This window comes from Callionymus lyra, chromosome 3 (genome assembly GCF_982586985.1).
Source record: "Callionymus lyra chromosome 3, fCalLyr1.hap1.1, whole genome shotgun sequence".
Taxonomy (NCBI): domain Eukaryota; kingdom Metazoa; phylum Chordata; class Actinopteri; order Syngnathiformes; family Callionymidae; genus Callionymus; species Callionymus lyra.
Window position 1 is genome coordinate 15,026,082 of NC_141820.1, and position 26,373 is coordinate 15,052,454.

General features: G+C 37.9%; 1 protein-coding gene across 1 annotated transcript in view; it reads right to left on the bottom strand.

Annotated features, from left to right (window-relative positions):
• Positions 1-24,854, bottom strand: part of syt1a (synaptotagmin Ia) — a 172,088-nt gene extending 147,234 nt beyond the window's left edge. Inside the window, exon 1 of the mRNA XM_087786560.1 lies at positions 24,840-24,854. The gene's annotated coding sequence lies outside the window, so the exon portion shown is untranslated. The remainder of the gene's footprint in view (positions 1-24,839) is intronic.
• Between the last annotated feature and the right edge of the window lie 1,519 nt (positions 24,855-26,373).

A 26,373-nucleotide genomic window follows, 5' to 3' on the forward strand; every position in this document is an offset into this window, starting at 1 on the left:
ATGTATCTTATTATTATTATTATTGAATACGAGAGAAAAGAATAAGTAGGTCAACATTTTTAAAAGGAATTATTAAATACGAAAATGTGATACAGTAAAATCATTTTTAAGAAAATATAAAATGAAAAAAAAATTGAAAAATTATGAAATTAAAAAAAAAACACATTTAAAGAATTTACAGTAGGGTACTTAGTCTATGAGGGCTAGATAATACATTTGCAATATAAAATCAAATACAGACAAACCCAAATATACAACATGATACATGTTTTCTTTCCTTTTATAAAGCCCACGTATAACTAACTATAACTAGCTCATGATAAACGGTGAAACTGATCCAAATACTTATACTTAAGCCAACGCAGCATTTGCATTCTTGTCATCCCTTCCACGTCGTCTTCTGTTTATTCAGATGGCAGCATCATTATAATCCACGCCTCCATCTCCCTTTGTATTTGACCTTTCATGTGATATAATCCATTAAGAAAGTAACTAAGCGACTGTGCGCACAATAGTGTCCCTGCTGGGCTCCAGCGCTCCTCTGTATACTGTTAAAAAAACAACAAGACAGTGTACTTAGCTAGAAAGATATACTGTAAGTGGAGCATTTAACCAAAGACTATTTTATTCTGCATTAGTAACAGCATAAGGTAGAAAATCAACAAAGAAAATAGCCATATTTTGTACATCAATGTCCTCTAAGGGAGCCTCGGATAAATTCCTAAAAGGTAAATTGGAAATAAAGTCAGGTTGGACGACTTTCTGGTTGCGTACGTATACAGTTGGCTGTTGACGAGTGGGATGCCATAGAGCCAGAAGAAATGCGGGTTATATAAGATGGGCTGTTGCGTCATGTCAACTAGTTTGGGCTGGCTGCTGTGGAGTGTGTGTGAGCTTGTATGTGACAAATCTTGCATGAATTTAAGACCCGAGCCGAAAGCTAGAGTGGGAAATTTTTAGTTTGTGCTGCTATTCAGAGCGGCGTCTGAAATACGAGAGTCAACTGAGGAAACAGACACGAGACAAAATCCTCTAAAGGCTTTAATCTTTATTATTCATTATTATAAATATTTTTAATCGCAACTTTAAAAACTCAATTCAGTCAAGTGGGGGTTGAACTAAAAGTTCTAAACTGTCCTTCTGATTCCAAATAATGCATTCCAAGTGCATCTTTAATCTTAATTTCCCACCTGGGGTCTTCTTTCTGAAGTCAACAACCGTCCATCAAAAAGGAAGCTCTTTTGATTGCCTTTTACCAATACTATTGCCTTACATCAATAAGATTTATTTAATACATTTATTTGAAACAACGCACAAATCACATTGCTTCCTTGGTAGCGGTAATTTCAGTGTATTTTTGACAGTAAATTGCATAATTACAGTATATAGGTTATAGCAGTCATTTTCTAATCTGTTTTTTCTTCCAAAAGAAATGAACCAATTTGGGACATTAAAGGGTACACGGTATAAAAGCTATTTTAAATATCTAATTTGCTCTTGATTGTGTGAAAAGGGTTCTTGAAAGCACGATGATTGCGGCACAATTATTAAAACACTTTCATTGTCTTCTTGTGACGAGTGTGCGGCGCAATCATCTCGACAGACGTTCCATCGACTGATTAAATAAAATAAATGAACGCACATTATTCAAAAGTTACATTTCAGAGGAACAATGAAACAAATTTAAAAAATGAATGAGTACACAGCCTGGAGTGGCTCAAACCTGTTATCTCCTAATTAACGTTCCTGAATGACTGACTGTCCTTATTTATTTTCCGGTTACAAAAAGAATTGTAGCTTTCATGTGGGAATTTTTAATCTTTTAAAAAGCAGCTAACGTGAAAAACTCCTGATTTACTGCAGCTTGGAGAGGAAGACTTTTACATTTGAAACATGTGAGTAAGTACCTCATCGTGACCATGGTTTAAACTTGTAACTTTATAAGATTATACCACTTTTGTAATCTTAGCGAACGAGAGGTTACGAGACCCATTATGAGATCCCAACCATTACGACGTAATAATGGTCTTCAGTAAGTCCAGCTGTAATCACGCCCCGCTTTGTTTATACAACGAGTCCCTTGAAGATTGAGACTTCCAGGATGGATGACACGCAGTGACAAACCTTGATGAACGACCAATCACGACAGAGTGGGTATGGTCATGGTGAACAAGATTTCATTTCCAGAAAAAAATGTGACTTTTTGTGGGTGGGGTTTAAATACAATCTCCAATAGTAGGTAAGTAAGTAATTTATATTTAAATAGCGCTTTTCCAGATCAGCGTCACAAAGCGCTTAAACAATCAAAATTGTTTAAATAATAAAACTTACAGTTAACTTAGTACAATAGAGTCCAAAATCTATTTAAGACACACTAAATCCATAAATTAGTTGCTCTTTAATAAAAAAGGAAAATAGGTTCATAGTCCTTTATTTTTTATTTGATGAAATCTGAATTATATTTAAAGATATACTTAAAATACTCATAATACAATTGAAGATAATGTTTAAATTCAGTCTTTAATATTCTCTTATTTAAGACCTGAGCTTTGTGTCAATATTTTCCCCGTCGCCTAACCGTCCGTCCATTTTCCTATCAGCATAATGCACTGCCATTAATTCATTTGTATTCTGAAGAGCAATGAGCAGAGCAGTCAAGCTCATCTCCTGACTTGCTGTCACTCCCACTGCAACATGCAAATGCAGATGATGTCCCTCAACTTGGAGTATTTGCATGTGGAGATTGTAGTGCGAGCAGGTGCGTGACCCCCAACACGCATTTATATTCAGCGCCTGACCGTGGTGTGAACGCAAAGACACTCCAGCTTCAACCAAAATTCAATGAAACTTCCAAAAAAAATTAGCATTCAAAGCTGACTGTGACTGGTTAGCTAACACTTTACAATGGCTGCTCCCACAAAATGATTCAAAAGAAGAGGTGGTTGATCGTTTGACCTGCTGGTCTGTGATTGGTCTAGAAATCAGAAGCAGCCGGTTCCTCCGGAGCACCACATCAGAGACCGGGACCAAGACCTGAAGTCCACATGAATTGTTAACAACTCCGCTTCTAAAGAAGTATTTGACAAGTACGAGGATGAATCGATCTCAGGCCGTCGCCCGTCGAAATAATGAGCCTCTAGGTGTCTGTTAGAAAAGTACCACATTGATCACAAGTTGGACTCGTTCCTATTAAAGGTTGTTTTTTCGGCGGAACAATGACATCCCTGGAGACTCTTAAGAAAAGATTGATTGCATTTCTCCTTGAGTATGATGATCCGATATTTCTGTCTCTCTTTCACGTGTTTTTCTCTGAGTGAACCCTTCATGTAAGTGTGTTACGATGTGTTACGGCAGAAAAATCACATTGTATTAGCCAAGCATACAAAAACCAAGAAACTGAAAAAAAGGCTATATTTTAAAGATTTCAATATAATAATCTTGATGTTTATGCACATTTCAAAGAATATTGGAAAAGGTGTATCTGCAGTATTCAGATTCACAATCAACATTTTCATTTTTCCTAGAGGGCAGCTCTAAAAAAAACACAAAAAACATGGTGGCCATGTTACCTTTTTGAATTTCTGTATATAACTTATACAGTTACTATCATGAGTTTAATCTACATTTTATCATATTTAAGTCCCACAATATCACCTGCATTAATAGCAGTCACATTGGCAGCAATAACATTAAAAACCCATTGCCTTACAGAATATTGTCTAGGATCAGAACAGTAGTTGAAAGTAAAAAAAAAGAAACAGAATGAAGGCTGTCAGTTAGACTGAGAGAATCATCTGATATTAGGCATATGGAGTAGCTAGTATTTAGAAGCTCGTCGACACTTTTGGGTGAAGGACATGACTGATGGCTCTGATGAGGTCTAGAGACAGAACTTGTCCGACGTTGAAAACAATGACATACGAGGCTGAGATGATGGATTGGACAATGATGTCACTAACACCCGCAGTCGCAGTTCAAATGAGGTCCTATCAGTAGAAGACGGGAGATTGAAAGTGTTTGTTACAGAAAGCAAAGTCCACCTAATGTTCTTGGCCAACTTTTTTTATGAGGTTTGCATCCATCATCATTTGGTTAGTGTAAGATAAGGAGCGGTTTCCTTACAAAAAATGAAATAAATAGACTTGATTTTAGCTCATCTGTTTTAGCTAATATTTCACGGAAACATAAAAAAGTCAAGAGAATCGTATTATGTCAGAAACTCTTGATTGAACACATCCTAAATCAAACCTGCACACTGACAGGAACCAATTAAAAACCCTTAAGTCATTTCTTTAAAGCAGCCGGAAGAATTCCCACCTGGCTGCTATTGTTACGTCCGTGGATCTCATTTACATCAACCCACCGTTTATTTCCAACTGTCACGAGATAACAGCTCTCTATTGAATACTTGCTCCCCATTATTAGCCATGAAAAAGAAAAAAAAGCACAAAGAGGATTTGGTCAATGGGTTGACGACTGTCCATCAAAGAGTACTAAAGGGTTATTGATAAAGTACAACCAATGGGTTATTAAAGTACGACTATAATTACGCAAATTCGCAAGCATTGGAATAATGTGCGTCACCTTCCATAGTCCTGGTATATTTTAGTGATTTTATGTGACCTTGCGCTGACTTAAAATAGCAAGTCAACAGGTCACTCTAGATGAAAGATTTTAAATTTAAAAAAATTTGAATAGCATGGCAGTAGACATTTCCAGACAGGTATGATATTTCTTTAAAAATCCAGAAACATTGATAATTGGATAAGGAAGCCTGAAAATTACAATTTTTGATTATTGTCATTCACCTGTATGGCTTCTAACGGCTGCTGCGCCAAGCTGTGTTTTAATGGAATCAAAATGGAAAACTTGATTCCATTAAAACTAAGTGTACAATCCAACACTAAAATCAATCAACTTGTTGTATATTTACTGACAAAAATGTGTTGGTATTGCTCATTTAATGTTGGGGTTACTAGTTAAGGTTGGTGACTCAGGAAAACTCAGCAGAAATAGCATCAGCAAAGTCTAGAGAGATTGATCCAAAGACATTATTTAGCAGGAACAACTCTAGAAACATGAAAAAAAATGAAAACAGCTGATACTGTCTCACTGCTTTTGACATCTAAATATACAAGTGATCTAACTGCTCATTTAGGGAAATGCCTATAGTAATTGATGCATGTGCAAAGTATGTAAAATATTGACTTTTTTTTTTTAAATACACAGTTTTTTCATATCTTAAACGACATGAATCAGAGGTTGCATCTTGCTTACCCTTTAGATATTTTATATGAAGGTATAGGTTCAGTTAAAAAGTTAATGGAGAGTGTTAGCAGCTCGAAAACAAGCTAAGCTAGTGATTCTATCAAAGATAGGATCATATATAATAACCTTGAGAAAGCGAGTTTAAGTTTCCGAAGGTCACAGACGAAAGACAAATTCTCTAGTAATTTCCCGGCTACACATGAAAAAAAAAGTAACTAATGTAATAAATTCTAAAATATTGTTTGGATTTTATTAGTTTTAATACTTTACATTTAATACTTTACACCAGAGGACGCCGTGACATTTTACTTTCCAGTTTTTTCAGCCGTCATACAATCAGAAGGCTGGCAAATGTAGATAAGCAGGCATTCTCCAGATTCATTATGCTAGAATTTGTCGTCAAATCTCCTGCCTTCGCTCAAAAGTCTGCGAGACATCGAAAGAGACGGAGCATCGGAAAATACTGACGAGCCTCGACAGCCATCGCTACCACTTGTGTCCTCCTGCGCGTCCCTGTCCCGTCGCATCAGCCTAAGAAAACGCAACAATCCAAGAGGCACAACACAATCAACATGTTAAGCCATCCTCGACTGATGCATCCTTATCTCTGCATTGACGCGTATGCCCTTTTCAATTATTGATAGTGTTGTCTGTCAAGAGTCGCCTGCTGCGAGATGAATATTATATAATGCATACGTCTCCGGCACGTTTAACCAACCAGTCGGGAGAGGTGGAAACGTATATTCAAAGTGAAAACAATGAGAAGACACGCAAGGCCACAGCGGTGGTCTTGACAATCGGTAGCGTAAACAACCTTCAACATCCTCCATGGATCACTTTACTCCGATTAGGAATTTGATTTGAGCGTCTGTCTATTGTTCACGGGAAAGTGAAACCTCTCGATGCGAGGCCTGTCTGCGCGTGAGGATTTGAAAATATCCTCGAACCATCTCCACTTACTCCGCGGCACATGAGCCTCCTGGCTTCCTGTGAATCTACGAGGAGAGGTAATGCCCATTGATTACCATCGAGACAGATTTGCTGCAACAGGTTCAAAACACTCCGAATGCGCTGATCTCCCTTTTTAGGACGCACCGGGTTAATTCAGGCATCGGGTCTTTGCTCTGGCTCGTGTTCAGAGCGGGGCCTGCTTGTTGCTCAATACAGGGTATTAGTACTAAGTGAAGGAAATGGATGTTGACAAAGCACACGCAGACACACACAATATAAAAGATTCTGTGTGACTGGTGCATTTCAAAAGACCATAATAGAACCTCTTTTTTTTAAAACAAGAAGCCTCTATGCAGAACCCCTTTACTGTTTTCTTCTACTGTAAAACATATTTGTATTTAAGTGTATTTATGGTGGTCGTATAACAGCAATAAGTTAAGGCCAAAAACATGCCTCTTCTCTCTTAAACTACAGAGGGAAGTATTAATTTGCAAAGTACAGACAACAAAGAAAGTTCTAACACTAGTTTTATCAACTACTCTAAAGCTTCAAGACGGATGAACAAGAGAAAGAACAGAACAAGAGCAGAGGGTTTTATAAACAATAGGAGAGGAAGCAATTCAGTAAAACTATCCCTTGCCAGATCCAAGTTTGCAATGTCAATCAAAAAAAAAAAAAAAAATGAAGGAAGTGATTTAGAAGTATACATTACAGAGGAAGAATGAGGCACCTGAAGAAGAGCTATTCACACGAACACCGTTTAGCTCCGGCCTGACAGCTTTTTTATTAGTAATTCATGTTATTATTCTAAATATAACTTTAAAGATCTTCCTTTTCTACTTCATTAAAATAAATTAAATAAAATTAATTAAATGATCATTTATTTAACATATTCAGATATTCAATATATTCAGTATGGAATGGTTTGTATTGAAAATCCTAAAACTTAAAGGGATATTTCACCCAAAATTCTATGAACTCATAGGCAAAAAACATATATCGATTTCATAGCAGTGAATAGAGCTCAGTGACAGACGTCCAAAAAGGCACTTGAAAGGGTCCATCTTGTGGTGATACCTCAACAAGAGGAATCATTCCGTTAAAACTTAAACTCTTTATTTTAAGATAATTTTGTAGCAGAAGTATAAAGGCTCAAATGCTACACAGACAGGAAACATTCTGTATAAATACCGCGAGCGCTCTCAGGGTAGACAGTAGATTGGATAAGTTTTTCAAAACGATCACTGAGCACATTTTGCTACATTTAAATGGACATGCTTTTTTGCCTATAACTCCAAAAAAGAACAGATTACTAATTATTAAAAGTAATCCCAACCCTTGGTCTACATGGTTCAAATGAGTGAAATTCTAACTTTGGCTTAACTATCAATTTAAGACATTTTTATATTCTTGTTGAAAGCATTTCTTTCTACACCATGTCATTGACTTCCCATGTGAACACTTTTCATTTGGCCTGTTAGTTAAATATAAAAACTAAACAGTATACAGGAGATCCAACATTTGTGTGTGACAGTGTGTACCATGACAATCCCTCAAGGTAAGAACACAAAAGTAGAGTTTTAATAGAATCCATTCAAATGATTGGTCACATAGTCATGATTGTTTATTCACAAAAAGCTGCTGTTGTTAATGGTGCAAAGGGCAAATACTAACCAAAGACAATAAACCAAGAAATCCTTCAGTGCCCGGTGAACAAAAGCCAAAAAAAACATTAATATCCCGCACCTGTCATCAAATGACAGCCCTGTGTATCCCTCAGAGGCGAGCAATCACCGTTGCAGTGATTTTCCATTAGGCTCTGATGAAAAATGCAAGTGATTCGTGGGCATCGGGCGCCTTTTTTTGCCCCATCAATTTGAATGTATAGCGTATCCTTAATTCATTCATCTTCTATAATGGGATTGCAACTCGGTTGTAGGGACAACTGTCAAAGACTGGAATTGTGGAAAAATGGACTGAACTCCCTTTTTCTTGGCATGCCTCATCAATGGCAAGGATTTCCTCCACAAGAAGGTTGGATAGAACTGTAATCTCCTCTACTAGCGTTGTGTAAAATGTAAAATCAATTTAAAATATTGCTACAGCCTCACAGCAAGAGGGTTTGCAAATTTGCATCAAGGTTGAGGTTAACATTGTCCTTTTTGTGCGTTGGTACTCCATGTACTCCTGGTTTCCTCCCACAACCCAAACAAAGAGGTTGCTTTCAATTGTCCATATGTAGAAGTTTGTCTAAGTCGGTTTGTGTATTTGTTCTCTGTAACAGGCTGCCAACGCAATCAGAGTGTCCCACCCCTTTGACCCCGAGCAGCTGGGATGGGACCACGATGAGGGAATATGCAGTAGAAGATAATTTAATTAATACCACAAGGAAATTTGTAACTGTTACATTGCTCTATTGCACCATCCTCTGTAAAGAATGACAGTGTGAGTTTCGTACTATAGAATTGCTTCTTTGCAGGTTTGGATACGTTTTCTAAGAAAGAAAGAAATAACAAAAGGGAAAAGGGGGGAAATGTAAAAAATACACCACAATTGAAATAATGCTTTAAACTTGCGAATGATTCATGCAAAAATACATTGAGCTCTTACTAACTAGTTGATCGACAATTGAAAGACAATCAACCATATTCGATATCACGTCATAATTTCACTCCCATCGTCATAACTTTCCAAAAAGGCCAATTTCTGGTGGACAATATCAACGTCTTACTTCCTCTAAACTCATCTTTAAATCTGCCAAAAGAGAGGAGATGGTGTTCACAAGCTGTTGATGGTGAAGTACATGGTTGAGGTTTTGATTAGTTTTTTATCTGCTTACTGGACTCTTGAGGAAGAGCAGAGATTGATGGGCTGCAAAGAGGTGACACATTCTGGTATATTGGGATGCTGAGCACTACATGGGTGTGATGTGGCACAAGAAGATAAGAAGCATTTAGCTCAGATTTCTCTGTAAAGTAAGTAGCAAATATAGATTTCTCTGCTTCACTTTTAAAATGATCTTTCAGTCTATTTTATTTCCCTTTAAAATAGAATCTTACAGATAATCACTTTAAATGTCCCTAATTATTTGACACAACATAATTTACTTAATTGTTTAAAACATCCTTTATAGCCCAATGAGAACCAACGTGGTACAATTTGTTGGCTCCGAAAATTAGGCAATTAAATAAAATGTAATCTGTAAATCACTCCGACATTCCGCTTGCAAGTGCTGCTAAGCTAGAAAAAATGTACCGCTTAAAAAAATACTTGTGCGTGTCCAGTTCTGCACCAGCATTACAACCTCAAATCCCTCATAACAACGATCATCTCTGGACTCTCTGACCCCGTGTGTAAACATGCTGAAGTGTAGTATTGACAACATGCTCTTTGACGGTAATCATCTTTCTACATCATCACAACATCAACAAAAACAATTTTACCGTGTTGTTGTATCGATTTTGTTGCCCTGTCTTTGTTGTGTATTCCAGTGCAAGGTTTTTAAAATCATGCACTTTATCTTAAAATCTCTCTACGGCATTTATCAAGTTTGTCTTTGGGACAAGTGACAAGGTCTATAAAAAAGACACGTTAAAAACAATCTTCCAATTGTTTTTGTAAATTTGTTTTCTTTCTTCAACTGAAATATTAAAAGATAAAATACTCCAAAGCAGACACCGTCGATAAAACTAAAGCACATGTCATCTTTAAGGTACTCTATTTAATTGTTTTAAAGTAAACAGAAAACAAACGATTATTTAATTCAATATAAATGGTCTTTACTTTAGTTTTGTTATTTGAAGAAAGCATATTCACTATAGAGACTATAGAGGGGTGTGTATTGGCAAAAATCTGGCGATACGATTTGTTTTACATAACAGAAGCAACGATACGATAAATTGCGATACGGTAGTAAAAAGGATATATTTGTAGTATTGTCCGATTCCTTATCTTCCTGGTGTTGCAGAGTTTACAGACCGCATGACTCTTGACGAAGTCGTAACTGCTTTCATTTGTTTTGAAAACAAAATATGTCCTAACATTACCTTTAAAAGCTGCTGTAGACCGTATCCTCTAGTCCTCAGTTATTACCGGGATCTTGCAAGGAAGTTTAATTGCATCTCAAGAATGAACAGAGTGGGAATATTTGTTAATTCTAAATGAAAAAATCTGAATTATTTTATTTTACACATACTTTGTTGAACAATAAACCACAAAAGGACTATTCTTACAGAGAAAATATGATTTGCAAGACCAAAAAATGACAAAATAAAAAAAATCTATATAGTGTTGTAAAATCGAAACAGTATCCTGGAAAATCATACTGTTGATATATTGCCACAACGATATTTTTCTTACATCTCTAATAGAGACACCGGATGAAAATTCACCTTTGTTTGTCTGCTGTGAAATGTTTAAGTCTGGTAGGCTGTTGCTACCTGTTTTGATAAACCTGTCCACTAAGCATTGATTGCGGTCCTTTAGAAAGTCCATCAGGGCAGTGGTGGCCCAGCCAAGATGCTGTATTATACCATATACAGGTACAATTATACCATCAAGACACCAGGACGAGCTCATTAAGTATAACACACAACTACGTTCCATTCCAAAAAAATGCAAACACGACAACATTTCCTTCTATGGATAGATCTATGATATATCAATGTTAAGTGGCTTAATTCTCTTTAGATGTATGACAAACTAATCATCATTAGCTCCAAATACAATATTTCCAGAATTAATGCATGGTACCATTGAAAGCGGACCATATCCTTTTGATTTAACCCACACAAAGACATCAAGAAAAAACAGTTGTATGAGCTCGAGGCATGTTCTCTACAGGCTGACGTCAGTGGGTCCAGGTCTGTGCACGCAGCTACAGACGTGAGCAACGTGTTCCTGTTTGCTAGTTCCACGAAACTGGCGAGGCTAATAAAGCAAATTATTTTACACCAGATCCTCCTGTCCTAAGCTTGTTGTGGGCAGAGACGAACATGAAACCTGCTTTGTCTTTTCATCAGGAAGGTTGAGCTAAATTATTTCTGCACAACACATTGGCCAGGCTGGGTGAACTCATTCACTCTGAACCTAAAGAGGAGCAGTAAGCGCTGCAGACTGAGCAGTTGGATGGCAGTTATGATGTAGACTTTGTTTTTTTTGCTCTATGCATGAAGCTGTGAAGAGAAAACTGAGTTGTCCTTTTATCTCTGGGTCATCAGAGACGTCGCAAACTCCCTGCAGATATTTTCATCTACCTTCTTCAGGAGGTAAAAAGAGAATAATAGCACTTTGTCTCAGGAGATACGCATTTCAAACAGAGGGAAAATACAGCGCACTCCCTGGCTCTCTATATGTCAAAACATGGAAATTTTGACATTTTCACTACACTAGAATTTTTACGTGTTGGAGCCAGAGTGGCCATGTTGAAGGACCATGAGAAAGGAATTAAAGGGCAACTGATGTCAACATTCGACTCTCGTTTCAAATGTTGAAGTCTTCCTCTCCAAGATGCAGTAAGTCTCTCATCTTGACCATGTTTTGAACTTACTACTTCATAAAGTTCTCCACCGTCTGAAACCTTGGCGAACGAGGTTCAGAGCGAATCGATTATGACGTAATAATGGCTTCAATCCTCCTCCAGCCAGCTGAAATCACGCTCCCTTTGTTTATACAATGAGTCGCTTTGAGGTGGAGAATTTCTCCAGAAAAAACATTTTGTAATGTAAATATGAAAGAGATGTGTGTACAAAAATACATACAGATGTGTACAATACAGGTCCAAGATCCCTTTAAGAGACACTTAAATCAACACATTAGTTGAACTTGGTTGAAGGATGACAAAGCAAAATTTTAGGTGATTAAAGATTATAAACATTAGATCAACTGGAAAATTATGAGAAATCCACCATTTCTTTCTCTGTAAACCGCTTCAATCTTGCAGCAAAATATGTCTACCTTGTAAATTTCTGGTCCTTTAATCTCAGCACACAATCAAACGAAGGAAAAAGCTATTGGGAAACAGGTGTTGTGGTCGTTTGAAGTTACCCTGAGGTTGCGCAGAAGCTTTGGAAAGATATACAAACAGTGACCTTGTTCTTTAAACCAGCCTCGCTCTCTTCTTTTCTAGTGAAGCTGAAGCCTGGGCCAAAAACACACGGAATTAATAATATCTGACTGAATCATAGTAGAACGTAAGGAATTAAAAACCCCAGGATTATACAACTCATGAACACTTAGTTCTAGCAAAAGCCTCAACTGTTACCCCCATGCTCATGAAGGGAGCTGTCCGAGGTCCTGAAACTAGATACAAGTACATTGGCAAGAGAGCTCACACGGTGAAATTTGGAGACAAAGATAGGAATGATCAGGTGGTTTGGACACATCAAGAGGAAATAATTAAGGCATGTTGGACATGAAGTCTTGAAAGTAGTAGAAGTCACAAGAAAATAAAACAGTGAAAGAAGGAATGTGTTTAAAAGGAATCATGTTGATTAAATTGTTTTCCTGCTTTACAAACATAACTACACATAAATAAATAATCAGAGATTTTGCCAAAACCTAATCCAACCGGTTGAAAATAATAATATTTCCGAAAAGAAATTAAAAAAACTAACAACTCCCTAAGCAGGCCAAACAGAGACATAACAAATGCCGTTTCAAGAATAAAAAAAAAGATTCTTCCAGTCAAAAAGAAAGCACAGAGCTTTTCTCAATCAACAGGAGAGTCTCTGTTATCCTCTTCTTGGCACCGCGCCGACACCCAGTGTTTTAAACTACATATTGATTCGATGTTTAAAGGACTAGTTCACTGGCTGTGTCAGATTACTAGAGTCGGTGGCTCCCTGAGCCTCTCAACAACAACAAATCCTGTAGGAAAAAAAGCACTGCAAGAGAAAGTGGGCTTCGGCAGTAGTTTTAAAAAAGTAGAAAAAGTCAAAATCCAAACCAGATAATACACAACATGCCCTGATATACTGACAGCACTGTGCACCCGAAAAAATAAATACATCCAGGGAGAGTAAAGTTCAACCAAGTTTAATACTTTAGTTGAATACAAGTTGTACGCAAGGCCTGCGGGCCAGATCCGGCTCGCCTACTTGTTTTATGTGGCCCAGGTGACAACAATAATATAATTGGGGTTAAAACATAATTTAAATACTGATTTTAATTCCATTAAAAGATATACTAGCTCATCACATGCATGACATGATAACAATCTTCCAGTTTTTACTTTCTAGAGACCGTTTTATTACAGAACATATCTTTAAAGTCCACAATTAACTTTGAAAATCTGGAATGTTGACGATGAATTTGATTAAGAATGGGAAAGTGGATGTGCTTTGAGAAGATGTATCTCTCGTATTAAGAGATTTTCTAAGCTGATAAAAAAAACATTGTATTTGCTGCTTTAGCTGTGTTTGAGAGTTTGATTGAGTTTGATAACCCTATATAGTATAAAACATATATTCCGGAAAACAGTAAAGGAAGATACATTTAACAAAATAAATAATATTGGACTCATTTTAAATTTTAAGATCACTATTGAGTTATACATCTTCAGAAATGGCTCGGTTTGAAGAACAAACAGCTGAGATACCATCTTTTAAATACTATTAAGAAACATATTCTTACTAAGTTAAGGTTTATAATAAAGAAATCCCTGTCGCTACATCTTAAAACAGCTCTGAATCGACATTCACTTCACAAAATATTGGCACAAACAGAAGGAAACGGCTGGAGGAGGAGAAAAAGATGGAGGGTAAACAGAGCGGTGGGTAGTGGTGACCCCGGTGCTGGCGATGAAGTCATGACTCAGTGACTCTGTTTACAGTCCACAGAGAAGCCGGCGAGGCAACATGAAAGAACAACATCATTTACCGACACAACGAGTGCAAGGTCAATCAGCAACCGTGATCTGAGGGAGAAGGCGGATTTCCGAAGGGGTTTTCGTGAACAAGCCGCGGAGGATACTTGACGTCGATTCAACCCAACAATAACAGATGTTTCTTCGGTTGGGTTATTCAATTTGTGCAAACCAATCTTCATTGTGACAATTAATGACTGGAGAATCTAATGTGGATCAAAGTACAGTTCTGAGATTTTGCCGCTTTGAATTAAAAAGTCATTAGTCTAAGCAAAATTGAATTCTACGAGCACCAATGTGGAACCAGCGCCAATTAAAAATGATAGGAGGTCTTGTCTGCCGGAATTAGAGCGTCAATAAAGATAACTGTCAGGTTTTATTTAAAGGCTTTTTCCTAAAACATCAGCAGGTAATTTAAACGTCTACATACGCAATTAAATATAACTTAATGCTCATTAGTTTTAAAATTACAGTGTGTTGTGCAAAAGGAAATGTTTCTCTCTTCATTTTATTTAAAGAGCTTCTACAGATGCAGTTGAAAATATAAAAATTAAGATTATTCTCTGTGTCTCGTGTAGAGTATGACGGAAATGGTTCGGTGCAGTATCAACAGTCAAAAAAGATCTTTGTGCTGCTAAAAGAGCTGAGCCAAAAGTCACCTGTCCATCTATACTCTTACTCTAAACCCCAGTATGAACCAAGTGAAAATAAACAATAATAAATAAATAAATAAAACAACCTAAAGCTCAAAAGAATGGATGCTGAAAATATAAAAAATATTTTCTAGGTTTGTTTCTTAAACAGAAAAGCGAGTTTGGGGTCGAAACAGAAACATAAATTACCACGATTTAATTAAGAGCTGACACTGTCTGAGCATTGGATACCAAAGACCAGATGTCGTTCTTCTCCACGTACTCTGTGGCAGACATACAATCGTATCCGATTCCCCCCCCTTAGGGGGTTCCAGATTTCAGGTTGCAGCAGTATCTAGTGGCGGGGACGTCTCATTGCATCTTATCATCCAAGCTATGCACAGCAGTCACATGACTGATCGTAATCAATCCTAATGCTGGCTTGTATATCATCTCCCTGTTGTTTCCATAAAAAGAACACGGTCTACATTGATTAAAAACAACGGCAGTGAAACAGGTCTGCAGGCGATTATTCGTCTGGTTGTGTGTCCTCACAGGGGCATTTAGTCGGGTTGGTCAGCCGAGCAGGAGGGTGGTGGGTAGTGGTGGTGGTGGTGGGGGTGAGGGCGGCTATATTGATTGAGGCTTCTCATAATCTGTGAGCAGGTCCAAAGGTGCTGCAGGGCTGAGCCTGGCGAGGATGTTTGTGTGTGTGTGTGTGTGTGTGTGTGTGTGTGTGTGTGTGTGTGTGTGTGTGTGTGTGTGTGTGTGTGTGTGTGTGTGTGTGTGTGTGTGTGTGTGTGTGTGTGTGTTTGTGTGTGTTGGGTTGATTCTCTGACATTGAAGTTGCCCTCAGCGCTGACTCTGAAGGAGAGACAGACAACAAAGAGCTGAGGAGGGAGATTTGGCTTCTGAGAAAAATGGCCAGGTGTCCTGTCTTCGCTTATAAAAAAAAACATGGGTTTAATGCAAATATATTTTCAAGAAGTTAAGTAATTCCAGTACGACCTTGAAAAAGGGAATATTTTTGTTTTTTTATATTGCTTAAGATAGTTGGGACCCCGATGTATGTAACCCATTTATCAAACTATAATGTTGGTGGTTCCACACGTCAGCTGAGAAAGATTTGACACAGGGATAACTCCTCCCTGACCTTCCATGTACTCCCACCATAGGAGGAACGCAGCAGTAAAACACAGGTTTCGTAAAAATATCTACTATTACTGTAGCTGCAGTGCGATTGATTCAGAAAGAAAGTCATCACAGTTTGCTTGACGGTTCAGAGTTGATGCAGTTTACACCAAACCGTGATCTTTTCATTACTAGCTGAGAAAGTTCCTTAATTTTATGTTTGTGAATTATTTTAGGAGAAACATTTTACAACCTTTCTTTTTGAAGGTATACCTAAATAATTCTCTGTGTTTTCAATTCCATCAGAAAATCCTCATCTTTGGCAAAATACGTAGATACTTTGAGCCCTTTGAACGTCTTTTTACCCATGAAGAAGAAAAATTTGCTTCCAATAATTTGGTTTAAGAAGAGAAACTCTTGTTGTAAGAAGCTTTTGTTCATGTTTTTAAATTTAACCTGCATTAATTATATATATATATATCATAGCAAACCAATTGAAGAGCAACTGCAGTATCCCATCTTGGGATCTATGATCGTAGAAACGTTTCCCCCATGTGTTTAATCCATTTCTAAACTGGCCTCCAATTAAAAAAAAATGCTGTCAATGAGTCATTGACAGTGCGACATAGAGGTGGAATATGTTAGTAATAATGGAAGCATCATAGCCCAAAGATATGAAATACCAAAAATAAGTGTTATAACATTTCAGCGGTGCATCCTTGGCTTTAAATGAGAGGTATTGGTCAGTGTTGATGATGTAGTTTTAATATGCAGTGAAGAATTTGAATTTGACTGCAAGCCACTGAATAATATGTGTGAAGTGTAACCTCCAACACTTTCACAAATGATGCTTTGTATGTAATGTGTTGCCTAAAGATAATCACAGCTACCATTAACCAGATGAATCCAAGTCTGCTGGTTTATTGAGAGAAAAAAAGTACATGTAAAGAGTTTTATCTATAAAATATTGAATGCAAAAATAAAGTAAAAACAAGAATATCATGCGAGTCAAACTTCTTTTGTGCTCATCAAAATAAAAGATGTATCCAGAAAGGTCAGATTCCCTTGACAGGAATAAATGTTTGAACCGATAAAAAGGCCTTGAATGATGGCGCAGGCTTGACCAGAATGTTTCTCTTTTTTTTTTTTTATCTGCCCCTTTATTGTTATCTCAAGGCCGACCTCTTATCATCAGAGATGGCTTTACGAACATACGCTCGGCTCCATTTGCTACACAGAGGATTTCTCAAAACTGTCAAACTAGTTTTTGGTTTCTGTTCTTCCTTGGACTGAACAGATGACCATGGTGAGAAGAAAAAGGGAGAATAAACTTTGAAATGATTATTTCTACCAAGGATGTTATGTGTTTGGCTGTTTTTAACTATATTTCTGTCGTTTCGGAAAAAAATGAAAATATAAAAGTACTAGGAACAATTCCTTTCCAAACTACCTTTAAGATCAGGGGCGTCCAAACTGAATTTAAAACATGTGGGTGCAAAATGTGTATTTTCGAAGTGTTTCAGAGGTTCATTAAAATGTTTAATGTCCAGTTTAAAACAAAATTAAGAACTTGTTCACGAAAATAATATGTTCTCTATACGTATTTTCGTCGTATGTAGGTCGCTGATAAAATGTAGACAATACCAAACATTATTCCATCATAAAAAAATAATTCAGAAATTGTTAATGAAGATTGAAACGGTACATTTCAGCCAAAGTTCAACATGTTCTATCCCTGAGGAGCAAAAAGAAGCATGTGATGGAAGCTGAAGAGCTTAATCCATAATTATAAGACTAGAGACGCCACTTCATTATCATTTGGAAATTCATCATTATCTCAACTCGCAATCACCAAACCCTACAGCCGTTACAAACTCCTAATCTAACTCTATTTGCATATGCAATTACACTAAGCTTCAAGAAAACAGTATGATTGACAGGAGTCGATTTTTATTTTGGTCTCAAGGTACAGTGAGTTTATAGAAGGTATTTGTCAATGATTGTGACGACGGTAGCGGAGCTACATCGACAACAACCCTCGGCTATTGATTTTACAATATATACGCCATATGAATGATTTCAGGAAAAAACAACCGCGTGGTAACAACGACCTCTATTAATCCAACTCATCACTTGATCCAGGAATTGATGACAGAAACAGGTCACGGTGGAATAGGCTGGTTTCGAATTTCTCGCAACACAAGAAGACGTCCCTTGTCACGGACGCGAGGTCGAGCGTGTCCCCGTGAAGAGGATGTCAAAGTAATGAGTTCATTTAGGAGATAAAGAAAAGCCAATAAGACCTCTGAATATTCACCAACAGCTGAAGTGTCTTCTAGATTCCCACCCGTCCATCCATGTCAAGCTAAAGAGGAAGTAGGTCAACCCTGTGTATGAGGAGTAAGTAAGGGCAGTATCGCAGATAGTGATACTAGGAAGGGTAAATCTGGACTGAAGCGAGAGTCACTTCCTCAAGTATCCCGGACAAACACTACCCAGTTAACCAGCATTATATCAAATTTAACCAGATGCCTAGCTATTATCCCCCGAGTAGACAGGGTTGGCCCCGTGGCACTGTGGTAATGAGTGTTTTTTCGTCTGACTGGGTGGACATGTTATGAGGAGAGAAGCCCCGGCTCCGCGAACGAGCTCTAAACAGCATCATGCCTCCACATTTACAGCATCCTTTTGTTCGGAAAGGGGCTAAACATGTCAGAATATTGGATTCTCGCTGGCGCCGTAATGAGGCGACTTGTACGGGTGAACAAGTGTGAGTGGCTAATTCAGGGCACTTGTGGTGCGTTCGTGTGCTGCGCCGGGCTTTTTGCTAGTTGTGTCATTATTTCACAAATTGACCCGCCTGGCATTTCAAGTGAAAGCTCTCGCGAAAAGGATGGAGATTAGGAGGGGAATGGGGGGGGGGGGGTTCAGGGAATGAAAAGGTGGTTAGCCACATCAGAGTGAAACTTAGCCACAACACATCGCATTAGAGGAAACAATATAACGGCATCCGTTTTTTTTTTGTTTTTTTTTACAGTACACTGTTAATGGATGAGGGAGAACATGGGGGAGGCAGCTGGCATGACAACCTACAGCCGGCTGCAGACTTGGTTGTCATGGTGACAAACAAGGATGTTTGCATCAGAGGCAAGACTCCTCATGTCATCAGTGGGAGAAAAAAAAAAAAAAAGTACTGTTGAATTTGAAGAGGGGAGAAAGAAAAAAAAAAAAGCCCTCTTGTGCCGCCCCACCCCTTGAGTTAAAAATAACCAAATGGGAGGGATTTCGTGATTCAATAGCTAATGACCTCTCGCATTAGAGCGAGGGAAATTATTAAGGCTGTAATAGTGATTGTCTGAGCGTGTGTTCGGTTTAATCCACCAGCCGTGGATCTAATGAGGATGCGTGACCTTGATCGGTGCGGGGCGGGGGGGGGGGGGGAATTTAACTATTTTAAAACAAAACAGCCTGAAAAAAATCACCTGATATTAAATCAAACATTGAAATGGAAGATAAACCCACCAAGGTCCTTCTTGTCATGGTCAAAGGGTTGCAGGGAGACGCTGGTTTTAATTGCTTCTTTTTTTTTGTTCCCCATCACATCACAATGCTGTATCTTGCTCACGCGGTTTTGTGTCATGTTGCTTTATGACTCACACATTTTTTACAAGGACACCCAACAGCACATGCCAGCTCTCTCGGCATTAGTTCGTGGTCATACCTGCAGATTCTGGTGGAAAACCAACACCACAAGCTCTGTGAAAACGCTTGAAAACTTTGACGATATATTTTCGACGGCCTGACTATTGGGGCGAAATCGGAAATTCTATAATGTTCAACATCTACGTTGTTTTTCTCATTTCTCACTTCAGAATGGAGCGTTTCCAAAAATGCGATTCACGCGCGCCACAAGATCAATAACTGTTTTGCTCCTCGAAAAACACCTGACGGACAAGTTTCTTACATTTGACTTAAATGTGTCCTCGGCTTGTTTCACAGACCTTCTTTTAAAACAGACGGAAGAGTTTTACTCAATTTCTCTTCTCCCTCAGTGGAGAGCAACATCCAGACGGCATTATAGCTAGAAATGGTTTTGACACATGGGCTCGCCAAACTAAGAAATAAAAAGAGAAAGTAAATAAAAAATGACAAGATTCAGAATTGAAGTATACTCAAACACAGGCGGATAAAACAAGAATAAAATACGAGTAAATGATTGTTAACTCGATAAATATTTTCTTATTTATGCTTTACAACAAACACTGAAAGCTTTTGTATTAATAAATAAAGTTTTAAATGTGTCAACATCAAACTTGTTGGGGCCAAATTGGTTAGAAAGCCAAAGAAATTCTAAATCAAGTACTATTAATGTTTGAACTAAATACTATGTGATGACGTTTATGATCAAATTGAATGAATTTATTTAGAATATAAACTCAAGAAATATATAGATTATTAGGTAATTCTCATGAAAGCTGAAGCAATGACTTGTAGCTGATTGTTCCTTAGTCACAGTATTTATTTATTTATTAATTTATATAAATTATACCTCAAAAATGACATTTATAGAGCATTGTTTTTTATCTTAATAACAGATAACCTGAGATTGATATGGCTTCATAGCTGTAAAAGTATTTGTTATTAACTGTAAGTTTTTTTTAATGGTAAAATAAGACTTAAAATCAATTTAAAACTGAAAAACTTAAATGTTGTTGATTAGATCAACCTTTTAGAAGTTTTTTATTGAAACATTCATGTGCTGGTAGTGATAGGCTTGTCAATGAAAAGGAACATTTTCTCTGTTGAGCTCACAAAAGCGATGGGGACAACAACACACAACCTTTTCTCATTTCATTAAGCAGAGATTTTCAGTTAACCAGAGACCTGGGACGTTTACAATCCAGGCTCATTGCCAGGCTGAAAGCTATGAAACGACGAGGCCAAATTGACACGGATGCAAAGTGGAGTGTTGCTAATCTAATCATTTTATGGGATAGAAGTGATCATATGAGATCAAAAATGCAATTACATGTTTTAAAAAGCTGTAGTTGACTTGTTTATTACAAACACATTCATAGTACTCATCTGCATGCATAATACAACTCGCCCATGTAACCTTTTGTGCTGTGTATGAATCATAGGAACTAACAAGGACAATAAATGTGTCCTGCTGAGACTCACAAATGCAAATGCATAAACTTCACTAATAAATCATTTCTTGGACATAGAGGCAGCAGTTGAGGGTTGACATCCCTCAGTCCTAAACAAGCTATAATCTTCCACACAATGCAACCTCGGGTGATGGTAGTAGAATTGTTGCTCTCAGGATATTGAAGAAAAGGATAGAGAGAATCACAATATCCTCCTTGAAGATGGTTTAAATTATACCTTCTCAGTCTTGAAACAAAGAAGGGGTAAAATTGTTTTCCCATTCCCTCTAAGGCGTTGACTAAATTCTACCATGACCGTAGAAGCAAACATCACAAAGCATAGCAAGAGTAAATCATTGTATATTAATACTACGGGTAATTGACAAACAAGACCATTTTTAAACTCATTAAGAGCCATTACATTTAATTCAATATTCATATTTACAGAGGTTATATAATACATCTGGAACAGTGGTGTCCAGCTCAGTTACACAAAGGTTCAAAGTGTTTCTTTCTTTCTTTGACAGACAGTACCACATTTCCATAAATTACTTTACTTTATTCTCAGTTTTACAGTTATTGAAAGTCTCTGAGTAATTGTTGAATTAATGTATAATAATCTTTGTTCCTTAGCTTTGCTTAACCACTGGCATCTTTATAGATCAGGAAATGTACGTAAGTAAGTAATTTTTATTTGTATAGCGCTTTTCCAGACCAGGGTCATAAAGCACTTAAACAATCAAAATAATATTCAATAAAGTATATACTTTAAAGGTCAAGATAAAACTGATAACACAACAGGAGTTCCAGAAAATCAAGGAAAAGCCTGAACAAATTAAAACGTCTTAAGATGTTTCTAAGTGTAGAGTTAACCATTGTATGGACCCCATAAAATGAGTTGGAGGGCCAAATGTTGCCCCCCAGGCCATGAGTTGACACGTATTATCTAGCTAGATAAGTATTTAATTTATGTATTCTATATGTTTTCCTGAGTCTCAATGAATTTGGCTGCATTTTTGCGTAAAATAATGAGGACAAAAATGTCACAACTGAAATCTTTCTATCCACAAAACATTATTCCAAATAAAAGGAACTTTAAAAGATCAATATGATCATGATATAGAAATTAATGGATGTCCTGTGTTGTACAAACTGCACAACAGTGATTAAACACAGATACTACCATCTCTATATTTCACCTTTGGCCAGATCAAGGTCACGGGCAGTCGCTCCACCGGACACGTGAAGATAACCACTCACCGAGCTAATGTTTGGTTCTCCAGCTGCGGCGGTAGCAACGTGACGCTAATTTCAGTGGAATGTTGAATCAATAATAATTGAGGAAGGACCTCATTACGTGCTGCAACAGTGCAATCTTGCAAGAACGACACTCCTGTAATCCATTACCTCGGCATTACTTTCTATGTTTCTACATTAGCGGTGACGCTGATTCTATAAGATGATGACAAATGGCTACACGGTAGGAGGAGAACCCGAGTTTAAAGAGGGAGCGTCGGACGAAAATGTATGACTTCAGCCGAGAGGTGTATTATTGGTCCGTTAAAGCCATGCAAGGTCAAGCTAGTTTTTATTTTGTCAGGTTGTTGTTGTTGACATAGAATCCTTGTTAAAATAATTTGACCGTGAATCTTGACAGGCTGGAGGAAACTATAAAATCACTGAGAAATGATATAGTTCTGCCAATAGGTGAAGCTAACACAACAAGAAGATGAATACAATAAAAAAAACTTAAAAATGACTTAAAACTGTGAAAAAATAGATAATGGAAAAGTTTAATAAAGGAAGCTAATTTTAATTTTCAATAAAGTACTTTATGTTGGAGCTTATTAAACTGTTCAAATGTCTTCTCCGCTGTTGTAAACAATGGACAAACAGAAAAACATCCCAGTAAGCGTGAGCTGATACCAAGGCATGAAAGACAAATGTGCAATGTCTTTAGTAGATATATTACTTTGGTCGGTTATTATCAGAGCAACAAGTTCCAATTTCAATCACTCACACAACTGACCGTTAATATAAACTGAACATAGAATCTGTAACTTAACAAACACAACAATGTGTCATAATTAATATCATCATTTGGGATTCTGATTTAGTAGGACCAGCGACACATAAGCCAGTGTCAAACCTAGAAAAACCTTCATGTATCCAGAAGTTGTTCCACATCACACCCAAATCTATCAAGTCTATCTGAGTCCAATCCGGAATATTTAATGAAAATCCATTTACAACTTTTTCAATGATGCCGTTTATAAACAAAAACCCCAAAAACCCACAAAAATGTAACTCACTTGAGTAAGTTAATAAAGCTAGATTGAAAAAAATAGAATTGAGGTCTGAGGAGAATGTTGTGATTGGTCAAGCATCAAGGATTGTCATCAGCGTGACATCAATCTCAGAAGTCTACACATGTCCAAGGAACTTGTTGTATAAACAAAGCGGGGCGTGATTACAGCTGGCTGCAGGATGAGTGAAGCCATCATTACACAATAATGGACTCCACTCTTGTAACCTCTCGTTCGCCCAGATTTCAGACGGGGATAACTTTATAAAGTAATAAGTTCAAAACATGGTCATGATGAGAGACTTTACTGCATCTTGGAGAGGAAGATTTCAACGTGTGAAACATGTGCGTCAGGAGAGTTGGGGTTTGTGTCTCCCACTAAATATATAATGGAAAAATAAATAGGAAAGGCATGATAAAATAAAGAGGTACGCCTGTTTAAATAGTTAGTCTTGGTCAAACATAAATACTGTATTGTTCATTATACAGCATGTCAACACACATTTTGTTCCCGTCCTCTAATCAAAGTTAAATGCTTAAGAAGGGTTTGTGAACTGTGCTTTGGAAATGAGCAGAAGGCTAAGGGAGACATGGAAGCATGGAAGGATGTCTCTCTATCTCTCTCTCTCACTCCCTCTCTTCGTCACCTGGAAACACTTTGACACATGGGAGCATTCTGCTTAATGTATTCCAAGCACTGGGCTAAACAAGTGCACCTGAGCACCTCTGCTCCTCATTTCCCTGCACTCCTTCCCCCTGTCCCTTCGGCTGAACGTCTCACGGAGATGTGAGGTAATCCCGGTGAAGCAGAGAAACCGATAGAACTCCATGTCGTGCTTGGTGTCTGAGCACTTGTGTGAAGTGATAAGCCTTTTTTTTTTTTTTAAATGAGGAGCTATTCTCAGCATCAGTGGGGAAAAAAAAGGGATTGAGACTCAAGTGTGTTCTTACACAGTAAAGGCTTGTAAAGTAATAGTTAAAGTTGAGTCGTCAACATTTTTTAAATGGATTAATATAAAAGAAGTTGAGTAATCTATATTTTAATTTGTGAATGTGGCTCACTGACATGTTGAATTGTTGCTTCTCAGGTCGATTCAAGACCAGTAAAAACAGGACATGAGAGCGACAGACTGCATATTTTATCTGATGCTAAACAAACGGTTGGGATTAGCTTCCATGGGATGAAAGCCTCTGCTCGTCTTCTGTCTCCATCTCTCCCCCCCCCACCCTCCCTCTCTTCCTCACATCTCACCATCCACCTACGCAACCACAGCGGTCTCCCCTCGCAACCAGATACATCAACTATATAAATTAGCCAATCTACTACGACCAGCTTCGGTCCCGATCCCTGCCTTTTTTTCACGCCCCGTCAACGCCTTTAAGTCTCAGCAAACGACATGGACCACAGAAGAAAAATTATTTCCTGTCAAAGTGTCTCTTTCCTGGTCGTGTCATCCGGACATATCCACAAAACCATCTCTGGTTGGAATCCGCGCCTTTTTAAAAAGTAGCCCCGAAGAATAATTCTGTGCTCTTACCTGGCGACGAAAGCACACCTTCAGCTCAGAAGCGGCTCACCCGACGGGGAAGCAACTCATATGGAGTGGAAGCGATTTAAAGGCGAGAGAGAGCGAGAGAGAGAGAGAGAGAGAGAGAGAGAGTGCATGTTTGGTGTTAGTGAGACTAGGAGACAAAAGGAGAGAGGGAGAGGTAGGAAAACTTAGAGGTGGAGCCTGGTTGGGAAGCGATGGAGGAGGAGAGACACAGGGCTGGATGATGGCTCTCGCTGCCACATCTATTAAGCCAGTGTGGTGCGAGCAGACGTGGATGGCGCTAGATTTGTCGGCTGTTCAAACACTCGGAGGATGCGCCCCGTGGAAAGGGCGGCTGCACGGGGATGACACCTAGTGACACAAACAAGAGGAGGGGGTGCTCGGTAACTGGAGTCGTCACGCGGTGGTTCCAAGGAATCCCTCCAGTAAAAATGATGCTGCATCACCAACTCCTTCAGTGTGATTGGCTGGGTATCGTTGGGCGAGAGTGTGACCTCAAACTACCCCTGAAAAGTAACACATCTTTTAACTAATGTGGTCAAGAAGACTGAAGTAGATATTTTACCAGAGAAACAAATCTTTCAAAATATCTGTGTATCGAGCCGTAGATTGTTTTGTGTTAACCAAAACGGAACCAACTATTCGTAATTGACCAAACTCAATTGCAACCAGGAGATTGTCGTAGCCCAGGAAAGCATCACTGATACAAAACTTATTAACTAACAAAACTATTGAATATCAACACAAATATTGGACATAACCAGGTCTTTCAACAATAGGTTACAAAGGCTTAAGCAGAAATGTGACAAGGTTAACAATGACCACAAGATTTACAAAGTGAAAGGTCACCTCAGATCACTGTAGACTTTGAAGCGCAGGCACACAAAAATAAGTTTCCACACCGTGTTATTGAGTGTCTAAATTGGAATTTTTGACTTTGGTTTAAAAAGAATCCTGCATTTTCTGCACCTTCCGTGTTGAGGGTAACAGACCTAGTAACTAACAGCAACGATGAACATTCAATAGCTAGCAGAGCTGCTAACAGGTGTAGATTTATGCTATGATTTGGAAAATCTGAAGAAATGTTTGGATACAAAGAATCTTTTTTTCTATTGCTTATTCTGTATATTATCTTATTTCATACTTTTATTCTGTACTGCCGCCACAAAAATGTCCTATACTGTGGCAATAAAAGTTTCTTCTTCTGATTCTGGATAGGTTATTTATATATAGTTTTCTAAGGTATACAAAATACTTTTCTCCGTCTTAAATGCAAAGCAAGTTTTTGAAAGACTCTTTTAAATATAATTTATTATTATTATTATTATTTAATTGGCTCATCAGATCTGTATTACGAGTAGTGGCCAATGAGAGGAAGTAAAGGGCGGGTCATGTGTACCATCAGCCTATAACAGAGTCGGTACTTTGTATGCAACCATGTATTGCATCATAGGGGACTGGCACGAAGGTATACACAACGCCGATATCTGAAAGATAAGTGGGTACACCTGCATATTCT